This window comes from Malania oleifera, chromosome 9 (assembly GCF_029873635.1).
Source record: "Malania oleifera isolate guangnan ecotype guangnan chromosome 9, ASM2987363v1, whole genome shotgun sequence".
In the NCBI taxonomy this organism is placed as follows: Eukaryota; Viridiplantae; Streptophyta; class Magnoliopsida; order Santalales; family Ximeniaceae; genus Malania; species Malania oleifera.
In genome coordinates, this window is record NC_080425.1 from 420,625 (window position 1) to 441,531 (window position 20,907).

A 20,907-nucleotide genomic window follows, 5' to 3' on the forward strand; every position below is an offset into this window, starting at 1 on the left:
ATGGCCTCAGTTGGTCATTTTTCCAGCTGAAATTTGGATGATTTCTCCAACTTGCGTTGTAAGTATTAGAATAAGGTCCAGAAGAATTCTTAGAAAACATATGCACTGGGTTAGATTGATCAAGCAAAACTTCCTTAAAAGTAGGAATAGTTGGACATGCATTAGTCACATGCCCTGGATCCTCACATATGCTGCATTTTTCAGAAGATGATGGTAAAACATGCATTTCATTTACTTTCTTAAGTTCAATGGAATCTAACCTTTTGGACATCAATGCAAGCCTAGCATTCAAATCATCAACTTCTTTCAATTGATACTTACCACCCCCACTAATACATTTTTGTTTTTCAGATCTATCATACACATTAAAGACATCCCAAGATTGGGTGTTTTGAGCCAAATAATCAAAATAGTCAAAAGCTTCTTCGGGCCCTTTATTGAAAAACTCACCATTGCACATTGTTTTTACAAATGGCCTCATCTTTGGTTGCAACCCCTCATAGAAAAAAACTGATGACCCTCCAATTCTGATATCCATGGCGAGGACATGCATTTAAGAGGTCTTTGAAATGTTCCCAACACTAATAAAATGTTTCCACATGCTTTTGGCAAAAATTCATGATTTGTCTTTTCAAAGCATTAGTTCTCTGCATGGGAAAAAATTTCGTTAAAAACTCAGTTTGCATTTCTTGCCAAGTCCCAATGGATCTTGGTCTTAAGGAATTCAACTAGGTTTTTGCCTTATCTTTTAAAGAAAATGGAAACAATTGTAGTCTTATTACCTCTTCAATGCATGTTCTATCCATGAATGTGGAACACACTTCTTCAAACTCTTTGATATGCAAATATGAGTTTTCAGATTCAATGCCATGAAAATGAGATAACAATGGAATCATCCCAGGTTTAAAATTAAAAGCATTTGCATTCAAAGGTAGAATAATGTAAGATGAAGTGTTGGTCCTAACAAGTTATAAATATTCTTTGAGGGTCCTATTAGGATTCTCCCTATCATGATGTTCATTTTTAGCCACGATGCTATGAGTGTGAGATGACGATTCAAGTGATTCAAGTGAAACAGGTGCACTCGATGATGAGATGGATGAGTCTGTCCTAACCAGTCTAAATGTGTTATTTTTAGTCCAACCAGACATACAAACTCAGTATAAATGAAAAAAAAAAAAAAAAAAAAAAACAGGTCAAAGGAGAGGAAGTAGATATCACCCAGGCTGTGAAGGCGTTCACAGCTCTATAAACACCCTTTCTGAAATATGGGAAACACTTCGATGACACCAATTGGTCCTCGGCAATGGCGCCAAAAACTTGACTCGTTCTGAGTTTTGCTTCCAAGTGCAGAAGTGTCAAGTTGTATCAAGGATGAGTCCAGGATCGTATTCCACAGGGACCACTGAGTATCAAAGTATTTATGAAAGTTTAGTAAAATCTTATTTTTGTAAAATGTGGTTTGAAAATCTTTTAGGTTTTTTATGATTTTTGAAAACAGTAAATAGAGCGGGAGATGCTTGAGTAAACTATCAAAATGAGATTGAAATTTTATCAATTTTCCAAAAATATAAATCTAATAACGCAGCCAAAACTAAACATACTAACTGAAACAGTTTACCAAACACTTGGGTTACGGGTTCAACGCCCTTTTGCTTCCACCATTTACTAATTCCCTAGGCCTTACTCCTCTTCTTGTTAATCCAATTAAGACATTAATAAGATGAAAATTTCATACTAAAGCTCGAGTAAATTGGCCACATCCAATAGAAGAAAATAATTACTCTCATTAAGCATCAATCGAATTTCAAGTAATAATTTATTGACAAAAATCCTAGATTAAATTAAGGTTTTGATGTACCTAACGTCAACAACAAAAAAAGAAATAAGAGCCAGCGATTTATAAACAATGCCTTCAATTTTTGGTTTTAGCCAAATAAAAGTTTAGCAATAATATTGTAGGAAAACTATTACACCATGGAAAGCAATCAACACTAACCCACAACCCAAGTTATAAAACCTAGCCACTTATGCTTGCAATCCGCAATTTTTGGGTCAAACGAATTTCACAATAAATCATTGGAATAATAAAATAGAAAAAAAACAACAACTTAAAAGAACAATAAAGTAGATGTATACTAAAACTAAAGAACTAATTAATCTAACCTAAAATCATTCCAATCATTAGACTAAATGTATACTAAACTAAAACAAAAAATTAATTCAACCTTGAAAGCATTCAAAATAACAAAGTAAAAGATAAGCTATTAATTAATCTAATGACCATACTTAAACAAAAAAATGAAGAAACTTAGTATTAAAGCACTTTAATAAAGTATTAAAAATTATTATCAAAATACATGAACTTCTTCCCACAATCCATTAAAATAAACATTTAAAATAACTAAACAAGAAGAGAGAGAGAGAGGGAGAGAGAGAGAGAGAAAGAATGAAGAGAGTGGAGTGGCCGTAGGGGACCTCTCATACAGCAGTTACGGCTGTTGTGTATTCTCTTTGCAGCAACGCACGACCCCCCAAGGAGCTCCCCCAAACCCTAGTTAAAAACCCTATACTCTAGGCCTCATTTTTGACTTTTCTTCCTATTTTTTTCTTTACTTTTTTTTTTCTTTCTTTTTTTCTCACGTGCCTCTCATGCCTTTTCAAAGAACTCTCCCCAGTGACTCACTACCAGCACACTGCATGTGGCCCTCACGTGGTTACATCAACCTCTTTTTTTTTTTTCTTTCTTCCTTTTATTAACACATAGTGAGTTCTACACTTCAAGCCCGATTTTGATCTTCTTACAGCCTGAATCTCTCAAAACTCAAAATACAAAAATTGTAATGCACTCTCTCTTCTTTCCACATAATTTTGAATCGTCTCGATTGGAATTCGAACAAAAAATTTATGCCAAGATTACGAAGTAGTGTTAGTTTTAGCTTCCAATAGTTGCCTTACAATAAAAAATACCAAAAATTCATAAATTACTTAATAAAATCCAAATATTATAAATAGAACACAATGTTAAAATATTAATAATAATTAGGTATTTAATTAAAAATATAAGCCTTAATGCATGAGTTAAAACACCTAATTACGCAATTTAAGCGCATAATCACACACTCTTTTATAGGTTTCACACTCTTTTATAGGTTTTGTATTTTCATACATATCAGCTAGGGTACAAGCCCTTCTAGGCCTCATGTCTGAGATTTCATGCTCAATTAGTGATGGAGCTCCATTCCTCAGTGGTGAATGGAAACCGTGTGGAGGTGTCTGAAGTTCAGGAACTTGTAACTCGATAGCCACTTTTGTTGTCTATGTGAGTTCTTCTCCATGAAGCATCAATTCTGTATCTTTGGAAGATTCAACCTGTTCCCACTTTTAGTATCATTTTCTTCAAAAATGACATCCTGGCTGAAAATGACTTTCTTGTTGATGGGATTGTAAAGTCGATATTCCATGGTATTGTCGCCGTATCCAACAAGGATACACTTCTCTCCTTTGTCTTCCAACTTTGTTCTTCTTGCCTCTAGGATCTTGGCATAGGCTATGGAGCCAAACATTCTAAGATGACTCACACTAGACTTGTGAGTACTCCAAGCTTCATGCTGTGTCTTTGTATCAAGACTCTTCGTAGGACACCTGTTGAGCAGATAGACTGTACATAACATTACTTTTGCCCAAAAACTTTTGGGCACATTCTTATCATTTAACATGCTCTTGGCTATGTTAAGGATCGTGCGGTTCTTCCTCTTAGCTACACCGTTAAAAATAAGGAGTGTAGGTCAGTGTGAACTGGTTTTGAATTCTTGGAAAGTTTCTTTCTTGTACTCTCCTCCTTGGTCTAATCGGAGTGACTTAATGCGATAGCCACTCTGCTTCTCTACAAGAGTTTTGAACTCTTTGAATTTGTCAAATACTTTTGACTTCTTTTTCAGGAAGGAGACCCAAGTTCTTGCTGTAATCTTCAGTGAAGGTGAGGAAATTGTTGACTTTTTGAGTCTGATCCCTATTTTGATACTAATAAAGCACAAGGATATTATATGTCTTTAAGTGCTTGAACATAATTATATCTTGGCACACACATAAGATTAAAGGGTCATGGAAGCCAGGAGGAACTTGAAGACTATACAATCTGGTGCACTCCTTGGAAGACCGAAGAGCAAAGAAGATTGAAGACATTTAACTGTTTCAATTGTAATGGCATTTTTTGTTTTGGTTTGTAATAATGCATAACATGCATGATGTGGATGATAGCTCAGCGATGACCATAGACTGACCATAGGGGACTCAACACCTACACCAAAAATCTTTTCCCAAAAAGCTAAAATCATATAAGGGTTTTTGGAATAGTTTTGAGGTAAAAAACAGAGCCAAAATTAAATTTACAAAGACCTCGATTGACCTTTGGTCGACTGATGTTGCTTTTTTAGGCTTAGTTAAAAAACCTTGGTCGACCAAACCAATTCAGTTCAAAATCCCTCAGTCGACCAACATGCTAGAAGTTTAAGTTTGACAATGGCTCAATTGACCAACCACTTTATCAACGTAGTGTCTACAGTCTACTGACCTTATATTTAGGCATGTTTATTATGCCTCGGCCGACCGGCATTTAATTGAAATTTGCCTTGGCTGACCGACCTTCATAAATCGACAAACCGGCTTTAAGACTGGGGAACTGAACCTACGAAGGCTCGAAAAATCTCCTTGGCCAGCCAACCGGTCAGTTTACATGGCCAACTGAACCCCGGAATTAAATTCAAAATTTTGTGTGTAGTCGGTCGATCGGCCCTAGCATCAGTCGACCGAACCTCTCGGGTTCCGACATTTTTCAATGCTTAAAGGTAATTTCTTTTTAATTAAACAAATTCAAAAATGCCTAATATGTCTGTAAAGGTCAAAATTTTTCGAGAGTCTAATTGTACCCCTCCATTACTCATTTTAAAAAAAAAAAAGATATTAGAGAGAAAGTCCTCCCTAAATATTTTTGATTCTTGTTCATTTTTACACTCTCCTACACTTATTATTTTGAAAAATTTCTTTTGGAGAGCATATATTTTGGGGCATATATTTTATATCAAAATTTGTTTACTTTCATTGTTATTCAGTTTTCAAATCATCTTTTAGAGAGTAAATCAAAGTTTTTCTCCACTTATTTCATTTTGATAAATATCTTTGGAGAAAACTTATTTCTTGCTTGTGAATTTTGCAAATTCATTGCAAGATTCAAAAGCTCTTATTGTTCTTCATTGCAAAAATCTTTTGAGCTAAAATCCTTGATTCCCTTAAACTATATATTTGAAATATTTGTTGGGAATATTTCTTAGGGGTTAAGATCTTTGAAGTCTTTATTGCATACTCATTTTTATCAAAGATCATATATGATTTTATCTTTGCAAAAATCTCTTCGAAAGCAAAACCCTAGCTTCCTTTGAACTATACTTTTTAATATCTTGTTGTAAGAAATTATTTGGGGTTAACCTTTGAAGTACTCATCATATACACTTCTTTCAAAGGTTGCATTATATTGTTGAGAAAATTCACATACACACTGAGCTTTAAATTCATATCATATGTGAGTGCATTGTTCTTATTGGTGTATATATATGCTTTTTGAGAAGCATTTTGTATTCCCAACGTGTGGTGAGGATTGCACTAGCCTGTAATGTGCACTGGATTTCTTAGACCCGATTAAAGAAGCACCGGATAGTTTAGACCCGATTAGGAGAACTAGGAGCACCTTTCTAAGGTGTAGCTGTAAAGGTTGGGGTCAGCCTTGTAATCTGACCTAAGGTTTCCCTTGCCCAGTAAGGAGGGGAGGTTGTAATCGGTGTCGCTTCACCCGTTAAGTGAGTATTAGTGGAGTCCTCTTGCTTGTTAGCTTTAGGCGGGGACGTAAGCAAGTTTGGCCGAGCCCCGATGACATTTTCTGTGTCCGCTTTTTATTTCTCACACTTAAAATTTCCACACATGAATGCCCTATTTAAACTGCTTTGCAAGGTTTAAATATTTGCATATCTCATTATTTGTTGATTTAGTGAATGATTAGAAAGACCTTTGGTTGTAGAATACTGAATGTGATTTGAATCTGACCTAGGAAGGAAAAAATTTTAAGTACCCAATTCACCCTCCTTCTTGGGAGTACACCAATTATATCAATTGGTATCAGAGCCTCGTTGCATTAGACTTAAATGTTTTTGCAAAAGATCGCAGAGACTTTCATTGGTGTACCACATTCGGAGAGGGACAACCATTTACGAGTCCTCCTTTATTTTGTGGTGTTGATTACACCATCTTGAAAATTCGAATAAGCATATTTATAAAATCAATGGATTGGAGGGCTTGACAAATGGTTGTTAATAGAATTAGTATGCAAACGAATGAAAATGATACTACTTTAGTGCATGTGAATTCAATTGCCATGGATATGCTATATTGTGCTTTAGATTCCAATATTTTCGTGAAATTTTGGCATGTAATTTTGTGAGAGAAATATGGGAAAAGCTAGACAGGAGATATGGAGAGGCAAAGAAAGAAGTGACCACCACTCTTGAGGGATCATGATCAAATATTCAAGAAGTGGTAATTCATGAACATAGTGCATTAGTTAATGAGGCGGTAAATGTATCCTATTCTACCATGACTACTGATGGATTTAATGATTATAGTTCTGTATGCTGCTATACACTATATGTTAAATCATCTACTGTTTCTGATGATAATAGTGCTTGCATCGATTCATAGGAATATTTTAATGGTAAATCTTATGATTAATCATGCATTGAAATCAATGATGAAATCATAGCCTTTAACGAAAAGCTAGAACATGCTTTATTGAAAATGCATAAATTTCAAGTTAGGATATTGTAGACACCCTATTTTTGCCCTAACCAGATAGAACAAGGGGTATATTCTTATTTTCATTATTATTATTATTACCTTATTAATAGTATTATTATTTTATTATCACTATTACTTTTATTTATTATTTTTATTATTTTTAGTCTTATTTTTATTATCTTTATTTTATTATTAGTTTCTTATAATTATTTGTATTATTTATTATTATTACTAGTAGTATTATTAGTATTACTTTACTATTATTATTTTGGATATATTTATTATTATTATTATTATTATTATTATTATTAATATTTTCATATATTATTATTATTACTTTATTATTATTTTTATTATTTTGCTATTTATTGCTTTTAATATTAGTATTATTACTTTATTTTCTAATTATTATTATTTTTATTTATTATCATTATTACCATATCTATTATTACCATAAAAATATAAAAAATAAAAAAAAAAGAAAAAATAAAAAAAGGAAAAGAAGGGGGTGCTAGGGTTGGCAAAATTTTTATAAAAGGAGGGCGGGCGCACAGCACAAGGACACACGGGGAGAAGCCAAAGCCAAGGAAAAAAAAAAAAAAAAGCCTCCTTTTGATTCTGCTTCTCCGGCTTCTTCTTCTTCTTCTTCTTCTTCTTCTTCCTGTCAGCCCCTCATCTCCAGCCACCTTGCTCCCAGGCGCCACCCACACACCAGCAGATCCATTCCGGCACCCCAAACTCCACGGCTAGCCTCCCTTCTCCGATAGTAACAGCGTCTTCGGTAGAGCCTCACGGCTACCACGGCTTTGGCCTTAACTCCGGCTGCCCTGCTCCGGACATCCGAACGCCGCACTCCTGCATCATACCCGAACGACCTCTCGTGTCTCCGTCTTCAACCTGCAAACCACTCTCACGGCACCGTCTCTCACGCACGAGCCACCTTGCTACCAGCTCCGCTCTAGAACTCCGGTGAGAACCTGCTGCTGCTCAAGCCACAGGCAGCCGGTGCATCAACCCTTTGCCGGAGTCCTCTGCTCCGGCCATCTGCCGCTAGCCACAGCAACTCTCAGACCAGACCCAGAGCTCTGGCTTCTCCCCGGTGAGTTCCCTGCCTCCAAACACACACACACACACACACTGTACATGTACAGAACACACACACACATGCCATTTTATTTTATTTTCTTCATTTTGTTTTATTTTATTTTTATTTATTTCTATTCTGGTTTTGGTCATTACTAATATCTAATATTCAATTTTTTTTTTATTTTTTTTGGTTTTATTTATGCAGGTATGTGTAATATTTAGTGTCTTTTTTTTTTTTTTTTGTAATATATAGTTTTCATGTTTAGACTCTTATTATATGTATTAGTATTATTGTTGGATTATTAATTTTTTTTAATACCTTATTACATGTTCATATTTATTGTTTGAATATCGGTGTAAAGTGTTTATATTATCATTGTATTTTCAATCATTGTAGTATACTTATTTATTATTTAGGGTATCTATGTTATTGTTGTATACTATCTTGTGGTATGTTATTTATTTTAGTATATATTGTGTATTTAGGGTTTAAATTATTACATGTTATATTTAGGGTTTTAATGGTATATTTAGGGTTTTGTTCATCATATGCTTTATTTAGAGTTCGATTGGTCTCTCATATTGTCATGATATATTAATGGTAAGGTTTTAAAATTATTTCCATAATTTTTGTCGCGTGTTTTATTTGTTAACTCTAGGGTTTAAATTACTTTCCATAATATTACTTGTGTAATAGTTTCCATTATTGTATATATTGCATGTGTATTATAGGGTTTAATTTGTTTCCACATTGTTATTGTACATTAATTGTAAGGCTCTAATTATTTCCAAGCTATTATTATTATTGTACATACTGCCTATTATATTTAGGGTTTTCATTGGTTTCCATGTTATTAATATTTTTAGGGTTTAATTCCCTCTATATAGATTGTTTATTAATTTTAGGGTTATGAGTGTTTCCATATTGTTATCACATTTCAACTTTAGGGTTTCATATGTTTCCAAATTATTAGTACATATTTTTTAGGATTTTTGATTTATTTCCATATTATTGCATGTTTGATTATTTTCATATTATTGTATATTATTGCGGGTTTGATTGACATTGTATATTTATTTTAGGGTTTGTCTAATTCCATAATTTCGTCTTATTTGTTTCTATGTTTGTTTATATTGGCTTTAACTTTTAGGGTTTGATTTATTGTCATGTTCTTAAATGTTTCCTTTATTGTTAACATTAGGGTTTTATTAGTGTTATGTTAAAGTTTTGATTATTTATAGTTAGGGTTTTTGTATGTATTTGTTAAGATATATTATTATCATATTGTATAGTTAGTAAAATTATGATATATATATGTATTATTAGTCTAGTAGTATTATTATGATATAGTATTAATATTTACGTGTTATGATATATATATATATATATATATATTAAAGTGGTATTATAATATCGTATTGATATTTATGTGTTATTAATATTATGAGATATATATGTGTTATTATTATAGTAGTATTATTATTACAGGTAATGTATTATCATTATAATATATTAGGGCTATTATTTTCACATATTTATGGAATTTTCAACTATATCCTATGCTTATATTTTGTATTGAGATATCCATTATTTATAATATTTTGGTATTATTTTAGTAAGTATTTTTGTGTGGGTATATCCCTATGATTTTAATGTTGGGGTATGAGCGTTCGGGCTTCACGTACCTTTAGTTCTGAGGGAATATGTAAATATTTATATTTTACGTATATTTTTGTATTATTTATTTACTTATTTATTTATTTATTTATTCACTTTGTACGTGTATTAATAAATTTACTAGAGGAGTAATTTTAAAGACTTACTAGATTAACTTAGGGATAATTTCAAATTAGTTAGGTACCGTTCGTAAGAACGGGCGTGTAGGGGGTGCTCGTACCTTCCCCTCACGTAACCAAACTCCCGACCCCAGCTCTGATAATGTAGACCCATTCTACCCCTAACGGGGTAGTAATCAGGTGTTCTAACCACACTAAAGGTTAGTGGCGACTCTGATATTCCCATTTTTCATGAAAATATTAAAATTGATTTTTATTTCGCCGCCCGGGGCACACGGGCTCCGGGACGCTCGCGACAGCCTGGCGACTCCACTGGAGACATTAGAGAGTCGAGCCAGTAATTAATTAGAAATTATCCCAAGTTCAAATTTAATAAATCTTTTAATTACTCCTTATTTTGTGAATATTGTAATTTGTAAATAACCTTGATGAATTGTAAATATTTTATTTCCATAATTTACAAACAACCTTAATTAATTAAAATTATTTCATTTCCTAATTTTTTTGAATATTAATTGTAGATATTTTGTTTCCAATAAGTATATTAATTGTAGATATTTTGAATGAGCATATTAATTATAGATATTTTGTATACTAATCGTAAATATTTTGTTTCCATATTTTTTTTAAGTAAGCATATTAACTAAAAATATTTTGTTTCCAAATTTTTTGAATCAACACTATCGCGACGTCCCGGGAGCGTGTGTGCCCCGGGTGGCGAAATTAAAAATCGATTTAATATTTTCAAGAAAAAATATGGATGTCGGAGTCGCCACTAACCTTTTAGTGCGGTTAGAACACATGATTACTACCCCGTTAGGAGTAGAATGGGTCTACATTACCAAAGCTGGGGTCGGGAGTTCAGTTACGCGAGGGGAAGGTACGAGCACCCCCTACGCGCCCGTTCTTACGAATGGTACCTAATTAATTTAGAATTATCCCTAAGTTAATTTAAAAAGTCTTTAAATTACTCCTTTTATGAATTTATAAACACACATGAAAAATATATAAATAAATAAATAACTAAATAAATATAATGTATACATATATATTCCCTCAGAGCTTAGGGTACGTGATGCCCGAAGGCTCATACCCCCGCAATAAAATCATAGGGATATACCCACACAAAAATACTTACTAAAATAATACCAAAATATTAGGAATAATGGATATCTCAATATAAAATATAAACATAGGATATAGTTGAAAATTCTAGAAATATGTGATAATAATAGCCCTAATATATTACAATGATAATACATTATCTGTAATAATAATACTACTATGATAATAACACATATATATCTCATAATATTAATAACACATAAATACCAATACAATATTATAATACCACTTTAATATTTATATATATATCGTAACATGTAAATATTAATATTATACCATAATAATACTACTAGACTAATAATACACATATATCATAATTTTAATAACTATACAACATGATAATAATATATCCTAACAAATATAGGCAAAAGCCCTAATTATAAATAATCAAAACTTTGACATAACACTAACAAAACCCCGATATTAACAATAAAGGAAACATGACAATAAATCAAAACCTAAAAGTTAAATATGAACAAACATGGAAACAAATAAGACGAAAATTATGGCATTTAGACAAACCTAAAAATAAATATACAATGATATGGAAATAATCAAACCCTAAAAAAATTCAACGTGTAATAAAATGGAAATAAATCAAAAATCCTAAAAAATATGTACTAATAATTTGGAAACATAACAAATCCTAAAGTTAAAATGTGATCATAATATGGAAACACTCATAACCCTAAAGTTAATAATCAATCTATCTATAGAGGCAATTAAACCATAAAAATATTAATAACATGGAAACCAATCAAAACCCTAAATATAATAGGCAACATGTACAATAATAATAATAGCTTGAAAATAATTAGAGCCTTACAATTAATGTCCAATAACAATGTGGAAACAAATTTAACCCTATAATACACATGCAATATATATAATAATGGAAACTATCATACAAGTAATATTATGGGAAGCAATTTAAACCCTAGAGTTAACAAATAAAACACACGGCAATAATTATGGACATAATTTTAAAACCTTACCATTAATATATCATGAAAATATGAGAGATCAATCGAACCCTAAATGAAGCATATGATGCACAAAACCCTAAATATACCATTAAAACCCTAGATACAACATGTAATAATTTAAACCCTAAATACACAATATATACTAAAATAACATACCACAAGATAGTATACAACAATAACATAGATACAATTATTAATTAAATGCTACAACAAACAATATACTAATATGCACACATACATAGCATAGATATAAATATTACCTAAATATTACAACAAATAATATATTAATATACATGTATACATAGCCTATATACAAATGTTAACTAAATATTACAACAAATAGTATATTAATATACATATATATATACATAGCACTTATATTAATTAAATATTACAAAAAAATATCATATTAATATACACACACTAAATACCAGAACAAATATTATATTAGTATACTCACATGCAAATGAAAGAAGAACAGAAAAAAAGAAAACAAAATTTAAAAACTTAAACTTTAAGAAAATAATACTAACACACACACACACACACACACACATATGTATATATATATATGCCTGCAAAAGTAAAGAACCTTACGTATCTCAGAATATAATATACAAGCATGTACAATAAAATAAAATAAAATAAAAACATGTGTGTGCTGTGTGAGTGCGTGTGTGTGCGTTCACTGTGTGTAGAGCTGTGCAGAGAGCTTTACCGCAGATTTACCGTGGACTGGCGGAGAGGAAGCAAGTGGCCGGAGGATGGGCAACAAGGCGGTGACGGCGGAAACGGCGAGTGGTGGGACTGACGGTGACGACGGCGGTTGTTGGGTTGCTGTGCGTGGCCGGAGGCTGGTGTGACGGTGGCGACAATGGTGTCGAGAGTCAACGGCGCGGTTGTGCCGTGAAGCCGTATGACTGCTGCCCGGGAGCAGGAGCTTGCTGAGAAGCGGCTGGGAGCTTCGGTTGGAGGATGGTTCGCCGGTGAGATGGAGATGAGAGGAGGGGGTCGTGCTCTGCTTCACAGCAGTGCTAGTGTGGCTGGAGGGGGCTCGGGTTAGCTGCTCGGACAGAGCTGCTAGGCGCTGCTGGTACTCGGGCTGGCTGGTGGTCCTCGGGTCTGGTTTGGTCGGGGAAGAAGCAGGGAGAGAAACTGATAGAGCAGGGGAGGAGGCTGGAGCCGGGGAGAAAATTAGGGTGCGCAGGATGAAAATTTTCTGCTCTGCTTTCCTGCGCCCCCGGCTGTGTGTGTGCAGCACCCCGGCTGTGTCCATTGGGAGAGAAGAAGATGGTCTTTTATAAAAGCTTTTAGAAACCCTAGCTCCTCTCCTTCCTTTTTTGGTTTTTTATATATTTTTTATTATATATTTTTTCTTTTATACCTTTATGGAAATAATATATATGAGCATAATTACTAATATGGTAATAATGATATTATAATAATAATAAGGTAAAAATAATAATAATAATAATAATAATAATAATAATAATAATAATAAAATGCATATAGAAATAATGATAATAATAACAAGAGTAATAAAAATTAATAAAAATAGCCAAATAATAATAATAATAATAATAATAATAATAATAATAATAGTGGTGAATATAGTGGTAAAAATAACAAATAGAAATAATAATAATAATAATAATAATAAATAAATAAATAAATAAATAATAGTGATAATAATAAATTACTTATAACAATATAGGAAAAATAATAATAATAAAATAATAGTAATAATAATAAATTACTTATATCAATATAGGAAAATAAATAATAATAAAATAATAGTAATAATAATAAATTACTTATATCAACATAGGAAAATAAATAAAATAATAGTAATAATAATAAATTACTTATAAGGAAAATAAATAATAATAATAAAATAATAGTAATAATAATAAATTACTTATATCAATATAGAAAAATAATTAACAATAATAATAATAGTGAAAAAAAATAAAAAATAAAAATAAAAATAATAATAATAGTGTAAATAACAACGATAGAAATCATAGTAATAATGATAATAATAATAATAATAATAATAACAATCAAATAATAGTAATAATAATAACAAAAATAATAATAATGATCATAATAATAATAATAATATAAAGATAATACTAATAATAGAGAAAATAATAATAATAATAATAATAATAATAATAATAATAATAATAATAATAATAATAATAATAATAATAATAATACAATGAGAAAGGAACCCTTGTTCTATTTGGTTAGAGCAAAAATAGGGTGTCCACAAACATATTAATTGCAGATATTATGTTTCCATATCTTTTGAATAAATATATTAATTGTAGATATCATGTTTCCATATTCTTAATAGCATGTGAATAAATGTGGGGATAGCGGGATTAGGTTAAAATTTGAATTCACACACTTTCACGCTCTATACCCGAGCTTTCCTTGTTAGGATTAGATAGGAGTGTAATAGCGTCAGTCCCTTCGTGGCAGAGCTTGATGGGACCCGCGAACCTCTCCACTCAGTGCGGGTTTTATCCGGACCCCTATGGGGGATGATGGAATTCCAAACTGGGGACCTTTTGTCAATAGGGTTAGAGCCTACCCACACATACTTGTATACAGTTTTCCTTAATTAGGATAGTGCCATGACGAACCTTGTATATACATACCTACCCTGGGTCGGGACATCCTTCTCCCCATACCATCTATTGTATATATGTTGTGAGATACCTTGTATTATACCATGCATTCTGCATCCATTTTAGACTTACATACTACTTAGCCAGTATTTTAAAAAAGCCCAATAATGAGACCATGACCCATCCTTTCAAAGAATGAAGAACTTAGCCCAAGCATTTTATGGGTCGGCCCAACCCTTTCCAAATAACTCGAGCCCGACCTTTTCTTAAGCAAAAACTCGACCCAAGCTTGATTTTCAAAAAGGGTCAAACCCAAATTTCAAAAGAGGGCTTCGACATCATTGCCTAAAAATTTGGACTAACATTTTTCAAGTAATCCAAGCCTAATTCCTTTTCAATTAGGGCCTTATCCCATCATGAAATAGCTCGAAGCCTATATTTTAAAATACTTGAGGCCCAAGTGCACACTAAAGTTCACAAGTTCACAAGTTCACATTGAACAAATCCAACGCGTTGACTAGTCTGGGTCAATCCCAACCTCAGAACATAATCTGACCCTTCATAGAATCTGAGATACATGGACTGTCAACTAGGAAAAGAATGGTTAAGGGAAGATTTGAACTGAAATTGTGGCTCATCAAGGGTCGTGTTAATCTTGAAATCTCTCATTAGTGAAATTTTTCTAGAATCCTAGCAAAGTAGTCATTTAGGTTACATCGTATTCATGCATTTCATTTCATACATAGTCATGCACGATAAGCCGCATGCACGCTCATATCTTTGTTTGTATATACAAGCGCACTAGTTGCATCCATGCATAAACACCTATTGCATACCCTGATCATGCATCAAAACACATTCACTCATGTAGTGCATAATTGTGCATTCATGATTCTAAAAAGAAGTTTTTTGGTTTTCAACTCCTAATCACAGAGGTCTTGTAAAAACCCCAAAAAGAGATATAAAAGATTAATAGAATGATTTCAAAAAATAAATAAAATAAAAATAATTTTTTTTTAAAAATAAATAAATTAAAATTAAAATTAAAATAAAAAAAATAAAAAAAATTAATTAAAAAAAAATAAATTAATTAATCTGAGGAAAAATGTAAATTGCAAGAGTTAAATTTCGGGCTCCAAGGGCGTGAAATTTTAGGTCATAAGGAATTTTTCAGTAGGCAGGTAAGGGAATAAACTAAAGCAGTAATTTTTCCATACAAATTATTATCGATTATGAGTAAATTTATTTTCAGAAAAGCATATGTTATATTGTGTATTACAAATGAAATGTACGATTGGGAAAATACTGCTATGATGATTAAAATGTATATGTATGTATGAGATGTAAGGAATTCACGATTTTAGAATATGAAGTATGACTTTTAACAGCATATGTGTGGCATGAATATTATTTTATGTGAAATGTATGATGATGTGAAAGATTTTACGAACCAAGCATGATTTCAGGTATTATGAAAATATGAGTTATGTTGTGATGGTTTTGACGATTATGTAATAAATGATGTATTTTCAGTATATATATATACCTGAAACGATTTTGGCGCGAGGCCATATATTTATGTTATCGGCACTAGGCCGTATCTATGTTTTTGGCGTGAGGCCATATATTTATGTTATCGGAACGAGGCCGTATTTATGTTATTGGCGCGAGGCCATGTATTTATGTTATCGGCACGAGGCCGTATTTATGCTATCGGCAGGAGGCCGTATTTGTATTATTGGCGCGAGGCCATATTTACTATGATTTTGGCACGAGGCCATATATATGATTTCGGCGCGAGGCCGTATCTATGTTTTCGGCACGAGGCCGTAATGATGTTACGTGTGATCATGTATTATATGTTTTCACAACCAGGATGTTAGTTTAGTTCAGACTAGGAGCTCGGTACCGTAGCTATGGGTTCATTTTGGTACGAGGCCTTATTAGTGCTACCGTCCCACGAGGGGTTGGGAGATGGATAGTCGATGTGGCTTTCAGTAGAGTGTGGACGTCCACCTGGTAGTCCGGACCAGGGTGTGGCGGGCTCATCTTACTTATAGACATATTTGATTCGGCAGTGGTCGGCTAGCCATTGTCGGGTCCCGCCTTCGAGCTGCACAACCCGTCATGGGGGGTAATACATGACACCAACTAGCTAGTCATCCTGGGTTTGTTTTCAGTACTACAATTATAACAGATGATTTTATGTATGATATGATTTATTAACAGATGTGAAAATATATGTTTACCCAGTACAATATGATTATGTTTATAGAATTATGAAATGTACTGTATACGTACAAATGCATTAAATATTCATGTTGCCACACAGCTGTATTTAGTTTATTTTCCCTTACTGAGAATTGTCTCACCCCTAAACTTAATTAATTTTTCAGGAGCTCTTGAGAGACTGGCGGGTCAGGGCCGCCGTTGAGCTAGTGAGATTACCCTGTGAGAAGGGTAAGATTTTGTAATAGCGTCAGAGTTATTTTGTGTTTGACCGTAGAGATATTTGGATGTATGTGAGGATGTATAGAATTGCTCTGGTATTATGTTTTATGATTGGATGTTTGAGATTTTATGTTTACTGCTGCTAGGTTTTCTGCTGTGTTTGACAGGTGTCCCCGCTACCCACGGGTTCGGGTTGACCATTTTATTTATTATGTGATATTTTATGTTAAGAAATTGAGGGACGTTACAGGTCTTTTGAGTAACATAAAGCAATAATTGAGACCACCATGCATCAGTATAACACCAGGCGAAGAGCAAGAGAAATGAGTGAACAATTGGAAAATAGGGTCCTAGGTCTAGAACAAGGACAAGAAGAGATAAATGATAAGGTAAGTAAGATCCTAGAGTTACTGATGAATAAAGGAAAGGCGGTGCAGGTTGATCCCGAAGTAGATGTGGACCCCACTCATCCCCTAGGGTTCACCCCATATCATGGATAAACATCAATTCCACCACCTGGTGTCATGGGGGGTCCACTGCCAAATATGCCTCCTTTTATCCCTACTATGCCAGCACAGGGGTTCCCAGTGGCAGGAACTCCTCCGTTAGTACCTTCTGATATGGGGATAAGCAAATCTGAGGCTAAGCGTCGCTGCGACGTATTAGAAAAGTGCTTAAAAGCAATGGAAGGTTCTAATACTTTCGATTCCGTTAATCCAAATGACCTTTGCTTGGTGCCAAAAGTCACCCTGTCGCCAAAGCTCAAAATGCCCGACTTTGAAAAGTTCGACGGGACCCGGTGCCCTTGAACGCATTTAGTGATGTATTGCCAAGTAAGGGCCGCTTACTCAGACGATGAAAAACTAATGATGCATTGTTTTCAAAGCAGTTTGACCGGGTCCGCTATCCGTTGGTACATTCAGCAAGATAAGGCTCAGGTCCGCACTTGGAAGGACTTGGCCAATGCGTTTGTCACTCACTGCCGCCATGTGACAGAGATGGCGCCTGATCGAATGACTCTATGAGAAATGGAAAAGAAATCCACCGAAATATTTAGAGAATATGCTTATAGGTGGAGAGATATGTCGATCCAGGTGGACCCCTCGATGAGTGACTGAGAAGCCATCTCTTTGTTTGTAAACACATTAAAAGACCCCTACTGTATGCATCTTCGGGGGGCAACTCCCCACGATTTTATGGATATTGTGGCTGCGGGAGGAAGAATTGAAGGCGATATCAAGGCAGGCCTAGTCAAGGATAGTGGCACATAAACTGGTTTAGGCAAAAGGTGGACTAATAGGAAGAAGGAGGAAGAAGCACAAATGATACAGGGACAATTTAATTGGAAGAATCAATACCCAAAAGGTGGGAACCAATGGCCCAAGAGAAACTTTGGTTTTGAGCACGCGGTAAATCAAGCAGGGCATACAGGCACGAGGCCCCGGATTGTTCACTCTGGTCCTACGTTCACCCAGCTGAATGCTCAAGCACAAGAAAGAAGTGGCCAAAAGAATTTTTGGAGAATAGATCCTATCCCTATGTCGTATTCAGAGTTAGTCCCTCAATTGCTCGAAAGAAGAATGGTTTTAACCATCCCAGGGGCTTCCATTCCAACCCCTCTCCCGCAATGGTATGACCCGAACGCCAAGTGTGCATATCACGCCAATTCCCTCGGTCACGCCATCGATTGATGCTGGGCGTTCAAACACAAAGTGCAATCATTAAGAGATGCAGGATGGTTAGCTTTTGATGACAAGCAACCAGGAGTTCAGGGGAATCCTTTGCCTAAACACGAGGAAGGAAGTGGTTAACATATCAGGGAGGTTCCCAAATCAATGGTTTCAGTCATTATCCACCGAGGCTAAAGTGCTGGAGTAGCGAGTTTTTGACTATTTAATCCTTTTCATTTGATGTTCTTTTGTTTTCCCCATTGTTATTTGCCTTTTGTAATCCGTGGACGCCTATGTTTCGGAAGATTTTCTATCTTTAATAAAATGAATTATGCATTTCGTTATCTCACTTGCATCATAAGTCTAGTTGCAAATTTTGTTTGCTTATGTGTCATGCGGGAATAGGGCAAGTAATATTTCCAGTATTCACAAGCCAGAAAGAGCTATTAATTTTTGAAAATTTAACTCAAGAGGCGAAAGAAGAGAAGGATGAAACAATCATCAAATTCAAACGTTATGAAGAAGTATCTTACTTTCTAAGGAATTCAATGAAGCGGCTGCGCTGTTGTTCTGATAATTTCCTATCAATTCATCACTCATGTTTTGGTCAAATGATGGATGACCCTCTTTGGCCGACCAGTTATCCCTAAAAGAACCCAAACAATGATTTACCATTTGTCAACCAAGTTGAGCCTGAATGTTAAACCAGTTTTTTTTCGTAAAAGTTAGATCACCAGAAATCTAACTTGGGCATGGGTACCTTAGCGTTTGGCAAATCATTTGAGACAATAGTCATTACCAAAAGGATGGCAGACCATTGTTCTGCTACCCAAAAGAAAGTCGAAGAAGAAATCCCTTGACAACCCTTTTGAGCCTAAAAAATTTATTCCTTGATTAACCTGTTGAAGGATCACACCCCACACTGGGGTAGTTTAAAAAAAAAAAATCGGTCCCAAATGAAGTCAAAATGAAAATGAAGTTAAGATTCCTTTATAAAAGGAAAAGTGAAAGTTGTAGTAAAAGAAGGAAAAGAAGATGAAAAATTAAAGGAGAAAAAGAAGAAAGAAAATAAGGGGCTTACTACATATGTGATCTTCGACCAAATTACCCTTGATGAAATTGATGATTTTGAGCTTTATGTAACTCCTTCCTTCTTTAACCTATACCCTTAGCCTACATTACGATCCAAATGAAAGTCCTGACCAGATTGGTCTACATTGTTGTCTCTAATGATTTGTCAAACTCAATGTTGAGTCTGAACTACGTAATGACCTGATCCTGAAAAGGTACATAGGCAGCTTGTTTAAATAACAAGTTCGGTCAACATCTTGCAAAACGCCTCAACTCGAACTGGGGGCATAAAACATCATTTGGGGTGGTATTTTTGAGCCTTAGTTTCCCTTTTATTCTGAAAACCTACATCCCAAGGCCTACGTTTCGTCTCGAGTCTTAAAGACCATCTTGAGATCAAAGCATGGGTTGATGAAATTGGGACAATTGAAGAGAATGACAGTCGTTTAGGCTGGGAAATCAACGTTATACGACTCTTGAATACTGGTATAAATTTTCCCCTATGATAGCATTGAAACATGGTAAAACATTTATTTTGTGCGGATGACCTTTTGATCTAGCAAGTTGATGTCATAGTTGCATAATCATTCCTCGTTCCTTAAAAAAATAAAAAAAAGAAAAAAAGAAAAAAGGGAACCTTTCTTACTCTTCAGAGCATTTTCAAAATCCCCAATAGTTTCTACAAAAGATACCTGTGGAGAAAGAGCAGCCTAACTGGGGCAAATGTTATGTCAGGTTTCAAAGATTTGCTTATCCAACAATAAAGTCAAGATCAGTGGTAGGTAAATTTAACTGGGGCAAATTTTGAGTTGAGTTTCAGTGGATCCTATTCAAGCGCCTTCTTATCAGATGGGAATATGAAATCAGGGCCGAGATCAGCAATAGGTCCATTCAACTGGGGCAGATTTTGTGATTTTTATTTGAGACGAGTAAATCACTTCCATGACCGGATGAATCAAAGAGATTGAGCCAAGATCAGTTACAAATCCATTAAAATGCGGCGAGTTTCATGTACAGATCAAATATGAAGTCATTGATCACAAGCGCGTTAAGAGGAAAGATTTATGCATTGCCACGCATTTCATGCATTTCCCTATATTTCATGCATTACCATGCATCTCATGCATTATCTACATTTCATGCATTGCCATGCATTTCATGCATTACCTAATTTCATGCATTCTCATGCATCTCATGCATTACCCTACATGTCATGCGTGCATTGCCATGCGTTTCATG